The sequence below is a fragment of the Somniosus microcephalus genome, chromosome 18 (assembly GCF_052327205.1).
Source record: "Somniosus microcephalus isolate GS21.2 chromosome 18, FLI_Smic_1.0, whole genome shotgun sequence".
NCBI classification, from domain to species: domain Eukaryota; kingdom Metazoa; phylum Chordata; class Chondrichthyes; order Squaliformes; family Somniosidae; genus Somniosus; species Somniosus microcephalus.
Genome location: NC_141004.1, coordinates 79,622,826 through 79,643,001, shown reverse-complemented (window position 1 = coordinate 79,643,001; position 20,176 = coordinate 79,622,826). Strand labels below are relative to the sequence as shown.

The following is a 20,176-nucleotide window of genomic DNA, read 5'->3' as shown; positions in this document are numbered from 1 at the left end:
TTTGTAACTGTTTACCTGTGTTATTCTAGTAAAGTACTTTTATTTAAGACTGCATACCTGCTTCTCGCCTCGTCTGTCTGCACTTGGGTCCAGAACCAGCCTCGCCCCGACAGTGTCGTCTGCAAACTTGGAGATATTACATCTAGTTCCCTCGTCCAGATCATTAATGTATATTGTGAATAGCTGGGGTCCAAGGACCGATCCCTTACTCACCAATAACCTGCTTACTGATGCTCGGTTTGGGTTCCACCAGGACCAATCAGCTCCAGATCCCATTACAGCCTCGGTCCAAACATGGACAAAAGAGGTGAGATGAGAGTGACTGCCGTTGACATCAAGGCAGCATTACACCGAGTGTGGTATCAAGAAGCCCGAGTAAAACTGAAGTCAATGGGAATCGGGGAAACCTCTCTGGCTGGAGTCATACCGAGCACACGGACTGCAATGGTTGAAGAAGGCAGCTCACCACCTGCTCAAGGGCAATTAGGGATGGTCAACAAATGCTGGCCATTCCATGAATGAATAAAAAAAACTGTTAGTCTTATGCAAGAATAGGGTTGCAGTTGTGCGAGGGAAAGAGAGAGACTCTGAACTGTTAGGATAGGTTGTGTGTGTGTGCTAGTATGAGTCTGTGTTGGAAGTCAGCAGGGAGGAGGATTTTACAATGCTGCAAGGTTCAAGAGTGTGGACCTTGACTCAGACCAGAAATAGAACAAAAACTGCTCAGAAGGGAAAAAGAAATGGAGAGGGCAACTGCAAGGATGGCAAAGTACAGGCAGAGAAATGACTAGGGTAATTTGATTGTATAATTTCTACTGTGCTCCAGGTGTCTGTCTCTCCATTTATATTCTAGCATACCAGAAATTCTCGTAATGTGACCTTATAGCAGGCTGCTAAATTCTACCACTATTGAATAAACAGAGGCATAGAGTACAAAAGCAAGGAAGTTATGATGAACCTTTATAAAACACTGGTTTGGTCTCAACTGGAGTATTGTGTCCAATTCTGGGCACCGCACTTTAGGAAGGGTGTGAAGGCCTGAGAGAGGGTGCAGAAAAGATTTATGAGAATGATTCCAGGGATGAGGGACTTCAGTTACGTGGATAGACTAGAGAAGCTGGGGCTGTTCTCCTTAGAGCAGAGAAGGTTGAGAGGAGATTTGATAGAGGTGTTCAAAATCATGAGGGGTCTAGACAGAGTAGATAGAGAGAAACTGTTCCCATTGGCGGAAGGGTTGAGAACCAGAGGACACAGATTTAAGGTGATTGGCAGAAGTACCAAAGGCGACACGAGGAAAAACTTTTTTACGCAGTGAATGGTTAGGATCTGGAATGCACTGCCTGAAATCGTGGTGGAGGCAGACTCAATTGTGGCTTTCAATAGGGAGTTGGATAAGAACCTGAAGGAAATTTTTTTACAGGGCTACAGGAAAAGGGCGGGGGAGTGGGACTAGCTGAAATGCTCTTGCAGAAAGCCGGCATTCGCTCTAACATTTGCATATTGATTTATCATTGGCCCGCAGGCATCTGTAAGGAATACCTATTATATTCACATGTGATCACATGCTGAGTTGTCATTGGCCTGCAGGCATCTGTAAGGACTGCTATTGTTTTGGAGGACCCAGGGTCCTGACTCCATCTTGTCCACACGGTGCTGTACTGCTGTACGTCAGATCAGACCTGATGCTTCATTAAAAGAGTTTAAACTGTAATACTCCGTTGTCCTGCAATTTATTATTTTTGTACAAAGTGTGCAAAACAAGACATGGTGTCAGAACAGGGATTTGAAATGGACATCGTTGGAGCTCCCTTACCCCGAATGAATTGGGAATCTTTGAACTTACCTAGAGAATGGAGCAAGTTCAAGAAACACGTGGAGTTGATGTTTTCAGGTCCACTGAAAAGCAAAGGGGAAGAAGAAAGATGCAGCTACCTACTCCTGTGGATCAAAGAAAAAGGGAGAGACATTTTTAACACGTGGTCTCTCACCGCAGATGAAGCAAAGGTACTGAAAAGTTATTTTGACCGTTTTGAATCATATATGTGATGCCCAAGACAAATACGATATTCGCTAGGTACAAGTTTCAGGAGAAAGTACAAGGAGCTAGTGAGTCGTTTGAACAGTTCGTGACTGAGTTAAAACTGCTGGTAAAAGACAACATATGCAGATAAAGATGAGATGGTCAGAGACCGCATCGTGTTTGGAATACGGGATGAAGAGATACAGCGCAAAGGCCACAGAGAGTGAAGCTGGGGACATGGACCTGAGTGGCCTGCCAGAGACTGCAGTACACTCTGAAGATGATGATAACGAGGAGAACATTGAGAAAGCATCAGATTCACTGATGAGCAGGGACATTGTCAGAGACTGCCTGGAGAAAGATCCTATAGGTAGAACAGATGATGACATTGTCATTAATTACTCACTGAGGTACAACTCCAAAGGTGCCGGTTGGCTTCTGAAGCTAGGCCAAATGGCGATTCACAAGATAATTATGGCTGAAGGAGACTGTTTGCTCCATCCAGTAGCAGAGCACTTGGAAAACAGCCACAGGATCGGACAAAGCCAAACTGGATTTTCAAAAGAACTGTTGGAATTCATGCATCAGCTCCCAGCTTTTGCCAACATGACAATGTCAGTCAGAAGAGAGCTTTCTGCTGTGATGGTGTTTGAAGATGTGGAGCGAGCAGGCACTATATTACTCAATGATGGTGAAGAGCTTGATTCTTGGTCAGTCATTTTAAATGCTTCTGTAGAGGTCACATATCCCGATGGAAGGCTGGAAATTCTGTGCAAGGGCAATAGCTTTGGTGTCTCTCCTACTTTGGAGAAAGAATACATGAAGGGAGTGATGAAAACTAAGGCTGATGACTGCCAGTTTCTGTGCATAGCCCAGCAAGATTATTGTCAAATCCTCAACCAGGTGGAAAAGAATATGCAGAAAGTCGAGGAGAGAGAGATTGTTATGGTAATAGAACACCGAGAGTTGGATCTCACTGGAACCAGGGAAGGGCATATCGTCATAAAGGGAACACCTGAGCGGTTAACAATGCACCTGGTGGAAGAGCACTCAGTGGTGGATCCCACATAGAGAAGATTTTCTTTTAACCTACAGAACCTTCTTATCAAGCCCAATGGAACTTGGGAAGAAATTGCTGGAGTGGTTTAATGAGCCAAGTCTCAGGGACAAGGTTGCACGGGTAGTATTACTGTGGGTAAACAATCACTTCAGTGATTTTGAAGGCAATCCTGCAATGACTGCATTTCTAGAAGAATTTGAAAACAATTTGGAACGAGAGAAAATGGGTGGTCACCTCAAACTGTTGAACATCGCTTGCACAGCTAAGGCCAAACGGTGGCTAATAACTCTAATGAAGCCATCACGAGAAGCCCCTTTGCCATTTATCCTGTTGGGAGGCACCGAGAAAGGTTTGGGGATAACCTAGACAGCGTAGAGCCTGTTAGCAAAGCTACTGAAGCTGGGTTGAAATGTGGTGATCAGATAATGGAAGTTAATGGACAAAACTTTGAGAATATTCAGCTACCTAAAGCCTTGGACATTCTTAGGAACAACACTCATTTGTCTATCACTGCGAAAACAAACTTGTTTGTATTTAAAGAACTTCTGTCCAGACTCGCAGAAGAGAAGAGAAATGGTTCTCCACACTTACTTAAAATTGGTGACAAGAAAGGCAGCCGTTACTCCATTCCACATCTTGCTGTAGATGTTGAACAGGTGATTGGGTTAGATAAAGCAAATAAGAAGGCAAAGGCAAACACAGTGACAGGACGGAACAATTTGAAGAAAAAACTGCACAAGACTCAAATCAGCATTCTTCCACAAAAACCTTACAAGTTCGAGGCTCTTACTCCCTGTGAGGACGGGAACGGGGACTGCAGGGAGGATGAGCAACCTGGCCACAGCACCGTGGAACGAGGGGCCATTCAAGTGGGGGGAGTAAAAAGAAATGTTGTAGTGGTAGGGGATAGTATCATTAGAGGGATAGATAGGGTTCTTTGCAGCCGAGAGCGAGAGTCCCGAAGGCTGTGTTGCCTGCCCGGTGTCAGGGTTAAGGACATCTCCTCTGGGCTGCAGAGAAACTTGGAGTGGGAGGGGGAGGATCCAGTTGTCGTGGTCCATGTTGGTACCAACGGCATAGATAGGACAAGGAAAGAGGTTCTGCTGAGGGAGTATGAGCAGCTAGGGGCCAAATTAAAAAGCAGAACCACAAGGGTAATAATCTCTGGATTACTACCTGAGCCACGAGTAAATTTGGCTAGGGTAAATAAAATCAGAGAGTTAAATGCGTGGCTCGAAGACTGGTGTGGGAGAAATGGGTTTTGCTTCTTGGGACACTGGCACCAGTACTGGGACAGGAGAGAGCTGTTCCGTTGGGACGGACTTCACTTGGCCAGTGCTGGGACTAGAATCCTGGCGAATCGAATAACTAGGACTGTAGAGAGGGCTTTAAACAAATTAGTGGGGGGGGAGGTTTCAAGAGATAACGATTTGGAGGAGGGGACCAAGTGCAACATATCCAAGTTTGCCGATGATACAAAGATGGGAGGGAAAGCAGTGAGTGAGGAGGACATAAAAAACCTGCAAAAGGACATAGACAGGCTAAGTGAGTGGGCAGAAATTTGGCAGATGGAATATAATGTTGGAAAGTGTGAGGTTATGCACTTTGGCAGAAAAAATCAAAGAGCAAGTTATTATCTAAATGGAGAGAAACTGCAAAGTGCTACAGTACAAAGGGATCTGGGGGTCCTGGTGCATGAAACACAGAAGGTTAGTATGCAGGTACAGCAGGTGATCAGGAAGGCCAATGGAATCTTGGCTTTTATTGCAAGGGGGATGGAGTATGAAAGCAGGGAAGTCTTGCTTCAGTTATACAGGGTACTGGTGAGGCCACACCTGGAATACTGCATGCAGTTTTGGTTTCCATATTTAAGAAAAGATATACTTGCTCTCGAGGCGGTTCAGAGAAGGTTCACTCGGTTGATTCCGGAGATGAGGGGTTGACTTATGAGGAAAGGTTGAGTAGGTTGGGCCTCTACTCAGTGGAATTCAGAAGAATGAGAGGCGATCTTATTTAAACATAAAAGATTGTGAGGGGGCTTGATCGGGTGGATGCGGGGAGGATGTTTCCACTGATGGGTGAGACTGGAACTAGGGGGCATAATCTTAGAATAAGGGGCTGCCCTTTCAAAACTGAGATGAGGAGAAACTTCTTCACTCAGAGGGTAGTAAATCTATGGAATTTGCTACCTCAGAGAGCTGTGGAAGCTGCGACATTAAATAAATTTAAAACGGAGATAGACAGTTTCCTAGCTGATAAGGGAATTAGGGGTTACGAGGAGAGGGCAGGGAAGTGGACGTGAGTCCAGGTTCAGATCAGCCATGATCCTATTGAATGGCGGAGCAGGCCCGAGGGGCCGTATGGCCTACTCCTGCTCCTACTTCTTATGTTCTAATACATTCAGCTAAAGTGAGAGAGAAACTTTTGAATGTTGGGTCCGGGCTAACGCTGGACAAAGCTATAGACATAGCTAGATCGCACGAGATAGCCCAAGCACAGTTGAAAACCATAACCGGCGCCATGAGCAGCTCGAGTGAACAGACAGTGCACGCAGTTAATAGATACACACCAAAGAACACTGCCCAGAGAGCGTGTTTCAGAACAGAAAGAACAGCGAGAGTTCTAAAAATGGGCGACACAGACATAAAACGCTTCAAAAACTGTGGATATTGTGGAAACAACTGGCATGAAGAAAAGCAGTACTGCCCAGCCAAAGGAAGGCAATGTACTAAATGTGGTAAACGGAACCACTTTGCTAAAGTTTGCAAGACTGTTTTCGGAAAAGCAGTACACACAGTGAGTGACAGCCAAATGCCAGATAGAGAGCCAAATGCAGAGGAACTGTTTATTCATTCTGTGTCACAGAAAAAACAGATTTCAGAGACTGAGCAAGCCTTTGCCGATATTGAGATAGGAAAACAGGGCAAAGAGCTTAAGTTTAAACTAAACACTGGATCTCAGGTTAATGTAATTCCTCTGAGTGAGTATCACAGCTTGAAGGATGAGTGTGAGCTACAGCCCACCTCACGCAGACTGACCAGCTATGGGGGCGAGCAGCTCATTGTAAAAGGCACATGCGTGATGAGATGCAAGTACAAAGAAAGCGACATGATGTTGGACTTTTACATTATTGACACTCAAGCACCGTCAGTGCTAGGTCTAAAGGCATGTTTAGACATGGACCTCGTCAAGCTAGTGCTATCATTGACAGCACCAGTTGACAAGCAGACAGTCATGGAGGAGTTTGCTGACGTTTTCAAAGGAATCGGACTAGTCCCAGGTGAATGCACTATTCACCTTGACCCAGCAGCAACCCCTGTGGTTTGCCCACCGAGAAGGATAGCCCTTGCTCTACGCAGTCGCCTGAAGGAGGAGCTGCAGAGCATGGAGAATACAGAAATCATTGTCCGGGAAACAGAACCGACAGAGTGGGTCAACGCGTTAGTAGTGGTGGAGAAACCACGTACAGGCAAGCTCAGAGTCTGTCTCGACCCCAGAGATTTGAACAAAGCTATCAAACGCCCTCACTACCCTCGACCAACGCTAGATGACATCACACCCAAGCTAGTGGGAGCACGTTACTTCAGTGTAATGGACGCACGATCAGGATACTGGACTATCAAGCTCACGGAAGAGTCATCTAAGCTAACAACGTTCAACACACCATTTGGACCCTACCAATTTCTGCGTTTACCATTTGGTCTTATCTCAGCTCAGGATGAATTCCAGCAAGATCGACGAAACCTATGAAGGCCTCGATGGAGTAGTCGCAATCGTAGACGACATCCTCATCTATGGCAGGAATAGAGAGCAACATGACAGGAACCTCTGTGCGATGCTACAAAGATCACGGGAGAAAGGTATTCAGCTCAACCCCGAGAAAAGCATAATCGGATCCACCGAGATCAGTTATTTCGGGCATCGCCTCTCAACTGATGGCATTAAGCCGGATCCAGAGAAAATCTCCGCCATCAAGGTGGAGCCGCCGAAGAACCGCGCAGAGCTAGAGACAGTACTAGGCATGGTTAACTACTTAGCCTAGTTTGCCCCGAGCCTCTCCGAAATCAACGCACCCATGCGTCAGTTGCTCAAACAATCCAATGAGTTCCTGTGGGACAAACAACATGACACAGCATTTCAGAAAATGAACGACCTAATCACCAGAGGACCAGGACCGGTTCTTGCCTACTTCGACCCCAACAAAGAGCTCAGACTACAAGTGGACGCATCAAAAAGATTGAGAGCTGGAGCGGAGAACAGTTTAAAAAGAGCGAGAGCCGGAGCGGAGAACAGTTTAAAAAGAGCGAGAGCTGGAGCGGAGAACAGTTTAAAAAGAGCCAGAGCTGGAGCGGAGAACAGCTAGTGCGCTCTCCCTGCTTCGGGCGGCCCGCTCTTGCCGCTCGCTCCCGCAACCGGAGCGAGGTGTTCGACGAGTCGGGCGGAGGCAGCGCAGCGCATCGGGACGCAGTAGCAGCCACGTTGACCCGCTGCTCCTCAGCAGGGGGGCATTCCGACTGGGAGGAGGGGAGCCGAGCATGGCGGCCAGAGGCCGGACCGGAAGCGGGAGAAGCAGGCCCGGGCCGTCGGACCATGGAGCCGGTGACGGTGAGCTGGAGGCCGCGGCGACCGGAGGATATTTTCGGCGAGTCGGGCGGAGGCAGCACAGCATATCGGGACGCAGCAGCAGCCACGACGACTCGCAGTCCGACTGGGAGGAGGGGAGCCGGGAATAGTGGCCAGAGGGTGAACGGGAGAAGCAGGCCACCACACGTGGAGCCGAGCCGGCAACAGTGAGGAGGAGGCCGCGTTGACGAGGAGGACGGAGCGGCTGAGGGACATCGTGCTCCCACTGCCACTGGATGCCAAAGAATTGACTTTCTGAACACGTCGCTGTAAAAATAGCTGACGTGTCCCTACGGGGAGTAAGCATTCCATTGTACTAGTGCATATGGCAAATAAAATTGAATTATTATTATTATACTAGGCGTAGTATTACTGCAAGAAGGAAAGCCCATCGGCTACGCTTCCACATCTCTCTGACAGTGAAATCAACTATGCTCAAATCGAGAAAGAGCTATATGCAATTCTGTTTGGATGCAAGCGTTTCCACCAGTACGTCTATGGCCGACAGGTCATTGTGGAATCCGACCACAAGCCCCTCGAGTCAATCATGAGGAAACCACTAGCCGCAGCCCCACCAAGGCTACAGAGAATGATCCTTCAGCTACAGAAGTATGACTTCACAATAATTCACCGTCCAGGCAAAGACATTTCTGTCGCAGACACGCTCTCCAGAAAGTCTCTTAGCTACCAAGACAGCAGCCTCAGTGAAGGCATGGGTGTGCAGGTGCACATGGTGTACAACAGCTTACCTGTGAGTGACTTAAAACTGAAGGAGATCCGAGCAGGAACAGAGAACGATGCACAACTCTCACTGCTGAGCAAAGTCATACATGAAGGATGGCCTGAGGAAAGGAGGAAAGGCCCTCAGAGCATATCTGAATTCTGGAACCACAGAGACGAACTGTCACAAATCAACGGAATCGTCTTCAAAGGGGAGAAAATCATCATTCCTACCAGTCTCAGAGAAGAGATATTGACAAAAATTCATGCTGGACATATGGGCATGGAAAAATGCAAACAAAGAGCACGTGACATTATGTTTTGGCCCGGAATGTGCAAACACATTGAGGACATTGTCGGAAAATGTTCCATTTGTCTAGAACGCCGCCCATCAAATGTCAAAGAGCCCATGATACCTCACCGTATCCCAGACAGGCCCTGGCAGGTCGTCAGCTGCAAGCAAGTGCATGTAAAACGTGTACAGAGACAGCAACACCAAAAGAGATACTCTGACAGGTCAGCTAGACTACTGCCACCGCTGCGCAATGGAGAATCCGTCAGACTCCAGGAGCATGACTACTGGAAGCCAACAGTCGTCATCCAGCCAGCTGACACTGAGCGATCGTATCATGTCCACACTCCAGGAGAGGTGTACCGCCGCAATCGCAGGCACCTCCTGAACACCAAGGAACAACACCGTCATTCCGACGAGAGGTCAAGCCTAGAGTTATCCTTGACTTGTGAACTGTCAAAGGGTGTAGGCGGATGGCTGCCCTAAAAAAAAACTGTACATCGTTATTGAAACGTTGAGGTGTTTTCAGTGCTAGTTAAATGTTGAGTTTACTTATATGTTGATGCTACTGAGAGCATTATGTAGAAGAAAGGTTCAAAAGTAATGCATAACATTCTGCTTTTAAAAGAAAGGGGATGTAACATTTGCATATTGATTTATCATTGGCCCGCAGGCATCTGTAAGGAATACCTATTATATTCACGTGATCACATGCTGAGTTGTCATTGGCCTGCAGGCATCTGAAAGGACTGCTATTGTTTTGGAGGACCCAGGGTCCTGACTCCATCTTGTCCACACGGTGCTGTACTGCTGTGAGTCAGATCAGACCTGATGCTTCATTAAAAGAGTTTAAACTGTAATACTCCGTTGTCCTGCAATTTATTAGTTTTGTACAAAATGTGCGAAACAAGACAGGCTCGACGGGCCGAACGGCCTCCTTCTGTGCTGTAATCATTCTATGATTCTATGAGTTGCCCATTTTTTGGCTAACATGGCTTTCAAACTTTAAAAGTGAGTAGTGAAGTTCTTGGTGGACATTTTGTTTATTGTGCTCTGTGCCTGTGATGTCAGTTACACAGTAGGTGGCAGCAGTGAACGGGTGTCTCTATATCCGCCAGATATCTATTTCCTGCTTCTCCTCGTACCATAACAACAAAAATGTGACCCTCCCATCACTCCAGGCAAAGCTCGTGTTCAAGCTAGCTGTCCCTAAGCTAACCAGAGTTGTCTTCAGGTTACAAACATTATGGGCTCAGTCTGCTGCTCTGAAGCCTCAAACTTTTAAATTTTGAAGCACGACAAAATTCTCCTTTCATCACATAACAGTGGATGGGTGACCATTTTGTGGTATCTTAGATTAGTGACTGAGATTTGCATTGAGATAAGGCCTTTCACAACCTCAGGACGACCCAAAGTGCTTTACAGCCAATGAAGTACTTTTGAAATGTAATCACTGTTCTAATGTAGGAAACACAGCAGCCAATTTGCGCACATGAAGGTCCCACAAACAGCAATGAGATAAATTGCTTCATAATCTGTTTGTTTTTTTTGACGTGATGTTAAGGGATAAATATTGGCCAAGACACCAGGGAGAACTCCCCTACGCTTCTTCGAAATAGCAATACAGGTTGAGCGTCCCGAATCCGGCAACCTCGGGACCGAGGCCGAGCTGGTTTTTGGGTGCTTCCGGATTTCGGAACGTGTTTCTGATGTCCGAAGTCCGGAAACGCCCGAGCCCAGGTTGCGGTATTTCCAGACTTCGGACATCAGAAACACGTGCCGAGTCCGGAAATGCCTGGGCCCATTTCCGGTTTTTGGTAAGCCTCCCTCAGGGTGTCTGGATTCCGGAACATTTTACAGATTCCGGACCCCTGCCACCAATCGTCCCGGAGTCCGGATTACGAAACACTCCGGATTCCAGAACTCCGGATTTGAGACGCTCAACCTGTATAGGATCTTTTACATTCACGTGGGAGGGCAGAAAGTCTTATCTACCTTAGACAGTGCAGCACTCGCTCATTAGCCCCTGGATATTGTGCTCAAGGCTCCAGTGTGGGACTTGAACCCCCACCTTTCTGACTCCGAGGCGAGAGTGTTATTACCGAGCAACGGATGGGTCATTGTGCATGTGTTTCAAGTGGTGAATCTATTGGATGATGGTAGCCATAGTAATCTCATTCATTCTTCTTGTGTCCTTTGGCTATCTTTCCAGGTGCAACATAATCAAAGCATTGACACAATTTGATCTGTCTAATCATAGATATATCTAATCAGTTCTTTAGATTAAAATGAAGACAGCAACTCCCCAATACTCCTGATGATACAAAAGGCTCTGTGCTATTACTGCTCATAGGACAGAATCGGCGTCACCATCAGTGAGACAAAGCACCCCGTCTAGTCCAGGTCACTGCTACTGAAAGGAATGATCAATCCAGTCATTGGAAAGGAAAAGTTTTGTCTGCTTATCTTTTTTCACTTGCACTTCCACTTCAAAGCCTGTTTTTATAGGCCGTGAAACAAAGACTTGCTGAGCCCAGCTACAGGAGAACCAGGTTAACCAGATTACTCCAGTTTCCCTTGTTAACTGCCTTCAGCTGCTCTGAGTTGTAGGACTTGTTTATCCCTTTTTAACCCTGCTTAAAGCTGGGAAATTTAGATTTTAAACAGTAAACAGTACACAACTGCAGCAAGACATCCTTGTTCCTGTACTCAAGCCCTCTTGCTACGAAGGCCAACATACCATTTGCCTTCTTAACCGCCTGCTGCACCTGCATGCTTACTTTCAGCGACTGGTGCACAAGGATACCCAGGTCTTGTTGCACTTCCCCTTCTCCCAATCTATTGCCATTCAGATAATAATCTGCCTTCCTGTTTTTGACACCAAAGTGGATAACCTTGCATTTATCCACGTTATATTGCATCTGCTATGCTTCTGCCCAATCACCCAACCTGTCCAAATCACCCTGGAGTTTCTCGGCATCCTCCTCACAGCACACACGCCCACCCAGCTTTGTGTCTGTGAGGGTGCCGGTTAGTTCCCTCAGTAACCCCTAGATGGCACCTTCACTTGTTTGTTTCCTTTTGCTAAATTGTTACTAGTTTACTTAACTGCCTTTTATCAGGTTTATTGGTTTCACCTGTTTTTGCTTGTATTTAAGTTCTGTGGTTTCTTCCCTCTGTGCTCAGTCTTGACAAGCCATTTGCCTAGTGGTAGCTTGTCTTGAGCTCCTATGTTTGTAACTGTTTACCTGTGTTATTCTAGTAAAGTACTTTTATTTAAGACTGCATACCTGCTTCTCGCCTCGTCTGTCTGCACTTGGGTCCAGAACCAGCCTCGCCCCGACAGTGTCGTCTGCAAACTTGGAGATATTACATCTAGTTCCCTCGTCCAGATCATTAATATATATTGTGAATAGCTGGGGTCCAAGGACCGATCCCTTACTCACCAATAACCTGCTCACTGATGCTCGGTTTGGGTTCCGCCAGGACCAATCAGCTCCAGATCCCATTACAGCCTCGGTCCAAACATGGACAAAAGAGGTGAGATGAGAGTGACTGCCGTTGACATCAAGGCAGCATTACACCGAGTGTGGTATCAAGAAGCCCGAGTAAAACTGAAGTCAATGGGAATCGGGGAAACCTCTCCTCTGGCTGGAGTCATACCGAGCACACGGACTGCAATGGTTGAAGAAGGCAGCTCACCACCTGCTCAAGGGCAATTAGGGATGGGCAACAAATGCTGGCCATTCCATGAATGAATAAAAAACTGTTAGTCTTATACAAGAATAGGGTTGCAGTTGTGCGAGGGAAAGAGAGAGACTCTGAACTGTTAGGATAGGTTGTGTGTGTGTGCTAGTATGTGTCTGTGTTGGAAGTCAGCAGGGAGGAGGATTTTACAATGCTGCAAGGTTCAAGAGTGTGGACCTTGACTCAGACCAGAAATAGAACAAAAACTGCTCAGAAGGGAAAAAGAAATGGAGAGGGCAACTGCAAGGATGGCAAAGTACAGGCAGAGAAATGACTAGGGTAATTTGATTGTATAATTTCTACTGTGCTCCAGGTGTCTGTCTCTCCATTTATATTCTGGCATACCAGAAATTCTCGTAATGTGACCTTATAGCAGGCTGCTAAATTCTACCACTATTGAATAAACAGAGGCATAGAGTACAAAAGCAAGGAGGTTATGATGAACCTTTATAAAACACTGGTTTGGTCTCAACTGGAGTATTGTGTCCAATTCTGGGCACCGCACTTTAGGAAGGGTGTGAAGGCCTGAGAGAGGGTGCAGAAAAGATTTATGAGAATGATTCCAGGGATGAGGGACTTCAGTTATATGGATAGACTAGAGAAGCTGGGGCTGTTCTCTTTAGAGCAGAGAAGGTTGAGAGGAGATTTGATAGAGGTGTTCAAAATCATGAGGGGTCTGGGCAGAGTAGATAGAGAGAAACTGTTCCCATTGGCGGAAGGGTTGAGAACCAGAGGACACAGATTTAAGGTGATTGGCAGAAGTACCAAAGGCGACACGAGGAAAAACTTTTTTACGCAGTGAATGGTTAGGATCTGGAATGCACTGCCTGAAATCATGGTGGAGGCAGACTCAATTGTGGCTTTCAATAGGGAGTTGGATAAGAACCTGAAGGAAATTTTTTTACAGAGCTACAGGAAAAGGGCGGGGGAGTGGGACTAGCTGAAATGCTCTTGCAGAAAGCCAGCATGGGCTCTGTAACATTTGCATATTGATTTATCATTGGCCCGCAGGCATCTGTAAGGAATACCTATTATATTCACATGTGATCACATGCTGAGTTGTCATTGGCCTGCAGGCATCTGTAAGGACTGCTATTGTTTTGGAGGACCCAGGGTCCTGACTCCATCTTGTCCACACGGTGCTGTACTGCTGTACGTCAGATCAGACCTGATGCTTCATTAAAAGAGTTTAAACTGTAATACTCCGTTGTCCTGCAATTTATTAGTTTTGTACAAAGTGTGCAAAACAAGACATGGTGTCAGAACAGGGATTTGAAATGGACATCGTTGGAGCTCCCTTACCCCGAATGAATTGGGAATCTTTGAACTTACCTAGAGAATGGAGTAAGTTCAAGAAACACGTGGAGTTGATGTTCTCGGGTCCACTGAAAAGCAAAGGGGAAGAAGAAAGATGCAGCTACCTACTCCTGTGGATCAAAGAAAAAGGGAGAGACATTTTTAACACATGGTCTCTCACCGCGGATGAAGCAAAGGTACTGAAAAGTTATTTTGACCGTTTTGAATCATATGTGATGCCCAAGACAAATACGATATTCGCTAGGTACAAGTTTCAGGAGAAAGTACAAGGAGCTAGTGAGTCGTTTGAACAGTTCGTGACTGAGTTAAAACTGCTGGTAAAAGACAACATATGCAGATAAAGATGAGATGGTCAGAGACCGCATCGTGTTTGGAATACGGGATGAAGAGATACGGCGCAAAGGCCACAGAGAGTGAAGCTGGGGACATGGACCTGAGTGGCCTGCCAGAGACTGCAGTACACTCTGAAGATGATGATAACGAGGAGAACATTGAGAAAGCATCAGATTCACTGATGAGCAGGGACATTGTCAGAGACTGCCTGGAGAAAGATCCTATAGATAGAACAGATGATGACATTGTCATTAATTACTCACTGAGGTACAACTCCAAAGATGCCGGTTGGCTTCTGAAGCTAGGCCAAATGGCGATTCACAAGATAATTATGGCTGAAGGAGACTGTTTGCTCCATCCAGTAGCAAAGCACTTGGAAAACAGCCACAGGATCGGACAAAGCCAAACTGGATTTTCAAAAGAACAATTGTTGGAATTCATGCATCAGCTCCCAGCTTTTGCCAACATGACAATGTCAGTCAGAAGAGAGCTTTCTGCTGTGATGGTGTTTGAAGATGTGGAGCGAGCAGGCACTATATTACTCAATGATGGTGAAGAGCTTGATTCTTGGTCAGTCATTTTAAATGGTTCTGTAGAGGTCACATATCCCGATGGAAGGCTGGAAATTCCGTACAAGGGCAATAGCTTTGGTGTCTCTCCTGCTTTGGAGAAAGAATACATGAAGGGAGTGATGAAAACTAAGGCTGATGACTGCCAGTTTCTGTGCATAGCCCAGCAAGATTATTGTCAAATCCTCAACCAGGTGGAAAAGAATATGCAGAAAGTCGAGGAGAGAGATTGTTATGGTAAAAGAACACCGAGAGTTGGATCTCATTGGGACCAGGGAAGGGCATATCGTCATAAAGGGAACACCTGAGCGGTTAACAATGCACCTGGTGGAAGAGCACTCAGTGGTGGATCCCACATAGAGAAGATTTTCTTTTAACCTACAGAACCTTCTTATCAAGCCCAATGGAACTTGGGAAGAAATTGCTGGGGTGGTTTAATGAGCCAAGTCTCAGGGACAAGGTTGCACGGGTAGTATTACTGTGGGTAAACAATCACTTCAGTGATTTTGAAGGCAATCCTGCAATGACTGCATTTCTAGAAGAATTTGAAAACAGTTTGGAACGAGAGAAAATGGGTGGTCACCTCAAACTGTTGAACATCGCTTGCACAGCTAAGGCCAAACGGCGGCTAATAACTCTAATGAAGCCATCACGAGAAGCCCCTTTGCCATTTATCCTGTTGGGAGGCACTGGGAATGGTTTTGGGATTTTCCTAGACAGCGTAGAGCCTGGTAGCAAAGCTACTGAAGCTGGGTTGAAACATGGTGATCAGATAATGGAAGTTAATGGACAAAACTTTGAGAATATTCAGCTACCTAAAGCCTTGGAAATTCTTAGGAACAACACTCATTTGTCTATCACTGCGAAAACAAACTTGTTTGTATTTAAAGAACTTCTGTCCAGACTCGCAGAAGAGAAGAGAAATGGTTCTCCACACTTACTTAAAATTGGTGACAAGAAAGGCAGCCGTTACTCCATTCCACATCTTGCTGTAGATGTTGAACAGGTGATTGGGTTAGATAAAGCAAATAAGAAGGCAAAGGCAAACACAGTGACAGGACGGAACAATTTGAAGAAAAAACTGCACAAGACTCAAATCAGCATTCTTCCACAAAAACCTTACAAGTTCGAGGCTCTTACTCCCTGTGAGGATGGGAATGGGGGATGAGCAACCTGGCCACAGCACCGTGGAACGAGGGGCCATTCAAGTGGGAGGAGTAAAAAGAAATGTTGTAGTGGTAGGGGATAGTATCATTAGGGGGATAGATAGGGTTCTTTGCAGCCGAGAGCGAGAGTCCCGAAGGTTGTGTTGCCTGCCAGGGTTAAGGACATCTCCTCTGGGCTGCAGAGAAACTTGGAGTGGGAGGGGGAGGATCCAGTTGTCGTGGTCCATGTTGGTACCAACGACATAGATAGGACAAGGAAAGAGGTTCTGCTGAGGGAGTATGAGCAGCTAGGGGCCAAATTAAAAAGCAGAACCACAAAGGTAATAATCTCTGGATTACTATCTGAGCCACGAGCAAATTTGGCTAGGGTAAATAAAATCAGAGAGTTAAATGCGTGGCTCAAAGACTGGTGTGGGAGAAATGGGTTTTGCTTCTTGGGACACTGGCACCAGTACTGGGACAGGAGAGAGCTGTTCCGTTGGGACGGACTTCACTTGGCCAGTGCTGGGACTAGAGTCCTGGCGAATCGAATAACTAGGGCTGTAGAGAGGGCTTTAAACTAATTAGTGGGGGGGAGGTTTCAAGAGAGTGAAAAATAAAAATGTCAGCAGAGAAGGCAATAGAGCAAGGTAGCAGTGGGGGAATCAAAAACCAGAGCGTGTCAGGAAGGGACAGAATATATAAAGATAAAGGTAAAGTAGTAAAGGGGGTAAAAGCAGGAATAAATTGTCACAAAACATATTTAAAAGTTCTTTTTCTGAATGCACGCAGCATTTGTAACAAAATAGACGAGTTGACGGTACAAATAACTACACATGAGTATGATCTGGTGGCCATTACAGAAACATGGCTGCAAGGTGACCATGACTGGGAACTAAACATCCAGGGGTATTTGACTACAGGTAGACTATCCTTTATCCGAACTTCCGAAAACCGAAACCCTCTAAAAACCGAAAGTTTTTTCGTTCAGCGTAAGTCGTGCGCACGACATGACCAGAGTGGCGCACGACTTACGCTGAGCAGGGCAGAGGGTCACTGAGTTCCCTCCTGGGTAGGAGATTGCAGGCCGAGCCGGGCAGTGTGAAGGAGGTATACCGGGAGAGTGAACCCAACAATACAGTGGCCCGTCCGATAGCTGCAGCGGCCTGTCCGATATTCTTTTCTCCCCCCCCCCGACCCACGACCCCCACCCTTTCGGATAAGGGATAGTGTATCCTTTATCCGCACTTCCGAAAACCGAAATCCTCTGAAAACCGAAAGTTTTTTCGTTCAGCGTAAGTCGTGCGCACGACATGACCAGAGTGGCGCACGACTTACGCTGAGCAGGGCAGAGGGGTCACAGAGTTCCCTCCTGGGTAGGAGATTGCAGGCCGAGCCAGGCAGTGTGAAGGAGGTACCAGGAGAGTGAACCCAACAATACAGCGGCCTGTCCGATATTCTTTTCTCCCCCCCCGACTCCCCCCCTTTCGGATAAGGGTTAGTGTACCAGCCTTTATCCGCACTTCCGAAAACAGAAAACCTCTGAAAACCGAAAGTTTTTTCGTTCAGCGTAAGTCGTGCGCACGACATGACCCGAGTGGCGCAAAACATGACCCGACGCGGCCGATGCTTGACCCACGCAGGTGTGAGGCGTCAGTTGTGTCTCAGTGCTGTCACACGTACGCCTGCTGCTCTCTTTGATATTTGTTGGTTTTTTACGATTTGTGAAAATGCTAAAAAGAGCTGCAGATACCCCTATGGGTAACAGTGAGAAGCAGAGAAGGAAGCATCTCTCATTATCGATATCGCAGAAAGTGGAGTTATTGCAGAAGCTTGATCGTGGTGTGTCTGTGCGGCGTCTTACTGAAGAATATGGTGTGGGAACTACCACCATATATGACTTAAAGAAACAGAAAGGCAAGTTGTTGAAGTTTTACACTGACAGTGATGACCATAAACTAATGAAAAGTAGGAAAACATTGCATAGGGCAAAAAATGAAGATCTTGACCGTGTGCTGATTGAGTGGATTCGACAACGAAGAGGTGAACGTGTGCCACTGACTGGTTTGATGGTCATGAAACAAGCTAGAATATACCATGAAGAACTGAACATTGAAGTTGAGTGTGAATATTCAGAAGGTTGGCTGCATAAATTTAAGAAGCGTCATGGTATAAAATATCTGAAAATCTGTGGTGAAAAAGCTTCTGCTGATCATGAAGCAGCTGAAAATTACATAGATGAATTTGCAAAAATAATATCTGATGAAAACCTCGGTCCTGAACAAATTTACAATGCTGATGAAACAGCACTGTTCTGGCGCTACGTTCCTAGAAAAACATTAACAACGGCTGATGAGAGTGCACCAGCAGGTTTTAAGGATGCTAAGGACAGGTTGACTGTTCTTGGGTGTGCCAATGCTGCAGGCACACACAAGTTAAAGTTGGTAGCGATTGGAAAAAGCCAACATCCGAGATGTTTGAAAGGTGTATGCAATTTACCTGTGCATTATTATGCGAGCAAGAAAGCATGGGTAACCAGAAGAATATTTTCTCACTGGTTCAATAACCACTTCGTACCAGCGACACGAGCTCATTGCAGGCAAGTTGGACTGGAAGAAAACTGCAAAATTTTATTGTTTCTGGACAACTGCTCCGCACATCCCCCTCCTGAACTTCTTGTGAAAAGGTATGTTTTCGGCATTAACTTTCCCCCTAATGTGACATCTTTAATACAGCCTTGTGACCAAGGAATTTTACGCTCCATGAAGAGCAAGTATAAAGACGTTTTTTTAAACTCTATGCTTGATGCAATCAACAGAGGCATAGGAATCCAAAGCTTCCTGAAAGAGTTCAATGTTAAGGATGCCATTTACGCAGTTGCTAATGCTTGGAACGATGTTGACAAACCAACATTAATAAATGCTTGGCACAGACTTTGGCCTTCAACGATGTTTCATGAAGATGGACCTGCAGATGAAGATTTTGAAGGATTTCCTGTCAGTCAGGAGAAGATGATGATATCAAACCTCCTTACTTACGCCAAAGGTTTATCATCCGAAAGTGTAAATAAGTTAGAGGAAGCTGACATCGAAGAAGTGCTGAACATTGACAATGATGCACCTGTTGTGCATTTGTTGAGTGATGGGGAAATTGCTGAAATGGTGTTAAATCAAGACAAGCATGAGGATAGTACTGATGATGATGATGACATTGTGAACACAGGTGAAAAAATCCCCATAGACGATATGGTGACAATGTGTGATCAGTTAATTGCTGGCCTTGAACAACGTGCATTTATCAGTGAGCAAGAGATTATGCAAGTTTACTCAATTAAAGAGAGACTGCTTAGACAGAAACCAATGTTAATGAGACAGATGACACTGGAAGAAATCTTTAAAAAGGCCGTCTGTCGTAGTGCTGCTTCATCACTTGAGAATCCTGTTCCTGGCCCATCTTCAGATGTCCGACTCCAACCTGATGACAATGATGACAACACTGATGTACCCTCTTCTCCAAGATCCTCAAGCCAGATGTAATGTACCTTTACTGCACGTATATGTACAGGTATTTAGCTTAGTTTGTACCTGTATATGTTTGAAGTTTTACTGAATGTCTTCCTTACAAATAAACTGTACTAGAGTATTTATCCCTGTAATACTACAGTATTTATAGTCTTTATTTATCCCACTCAGTGTGAATACAGGTATTCATAAGGTTCGCTGCAGAAATATTAATGTGGTGGCTTACGGGGTGCTGCCCCGTAATACTTTCTGAAATCCGAAATTTTCTGAAAACCGAAACACGGCTGGTCCCAAGGTTTTCGGATAAAGGATAGTCTACCTGTATTAGGAAGGACAGACAGGAAGGAAAGGGAGGTGGGGTGGCTGTGTTAATAAAGGATGGAATCACTGCAATAGTGAGAAATGATACTGGGTCAAAGGGTCAGGATAGTGAAACAGTTTGGGTGGAGATAAGGAATAATAAGGGGAAAAAGTCACTAGTGGGCATAGTCTATAGGCCTCCTAACAGTCGCAACTCTATTGGTCGGAGTATAAATCAGGAAATAGTTGGGGCTTGTAATAAGGGAACAGCTATAATCATGGGCGATTTTAACTTTCATATTGACTGGACAAATCAAATTGGGCAGGGCAGCCTTGAGGAAGAGTTCATAGAGTGCATTAGGGACGGGTTCCTTGAGCAGTATGTTACTGAACCAACCAGGGGGCAGGCAGTCTTAGATCTGGTCCTGTGTAATGAGACAGGATTAATAAAAAATGTCCTAGTAAAGGATCCCCTTGGAATGAGTGACCATAACATGGTTGAATTCCAAATTCAGTTGGAGGGTGAGAG

The 20,176-nt window shown here is 45.8% G+C and overlaps 1 pseudogene across 1 annotated transcript; it reads left to right on the top strand.

Moving 5' to 3' along the window:
* The first annotated feature begins 2,212 nt into the window (after window positions 1-2,212).
* Window positions 2,213-14,707, top strand: LOC147105402 (rap guanine nucleotide exchange factor 2-like; annotated as a pseudogene). Its single transcript, XR_015081752.1, has 3 exons — window positions 2,213-2,411; window positions 2,583-3,855; window positions 14,535-14,707. The product of XR_015081752.1 is annotated as a rap guanine nucleotide exchange factor 2-like (transcript).
* The last annotated feature ends 5,469 nt before the right edge of the window (window positions 14,708-20,176 follow it).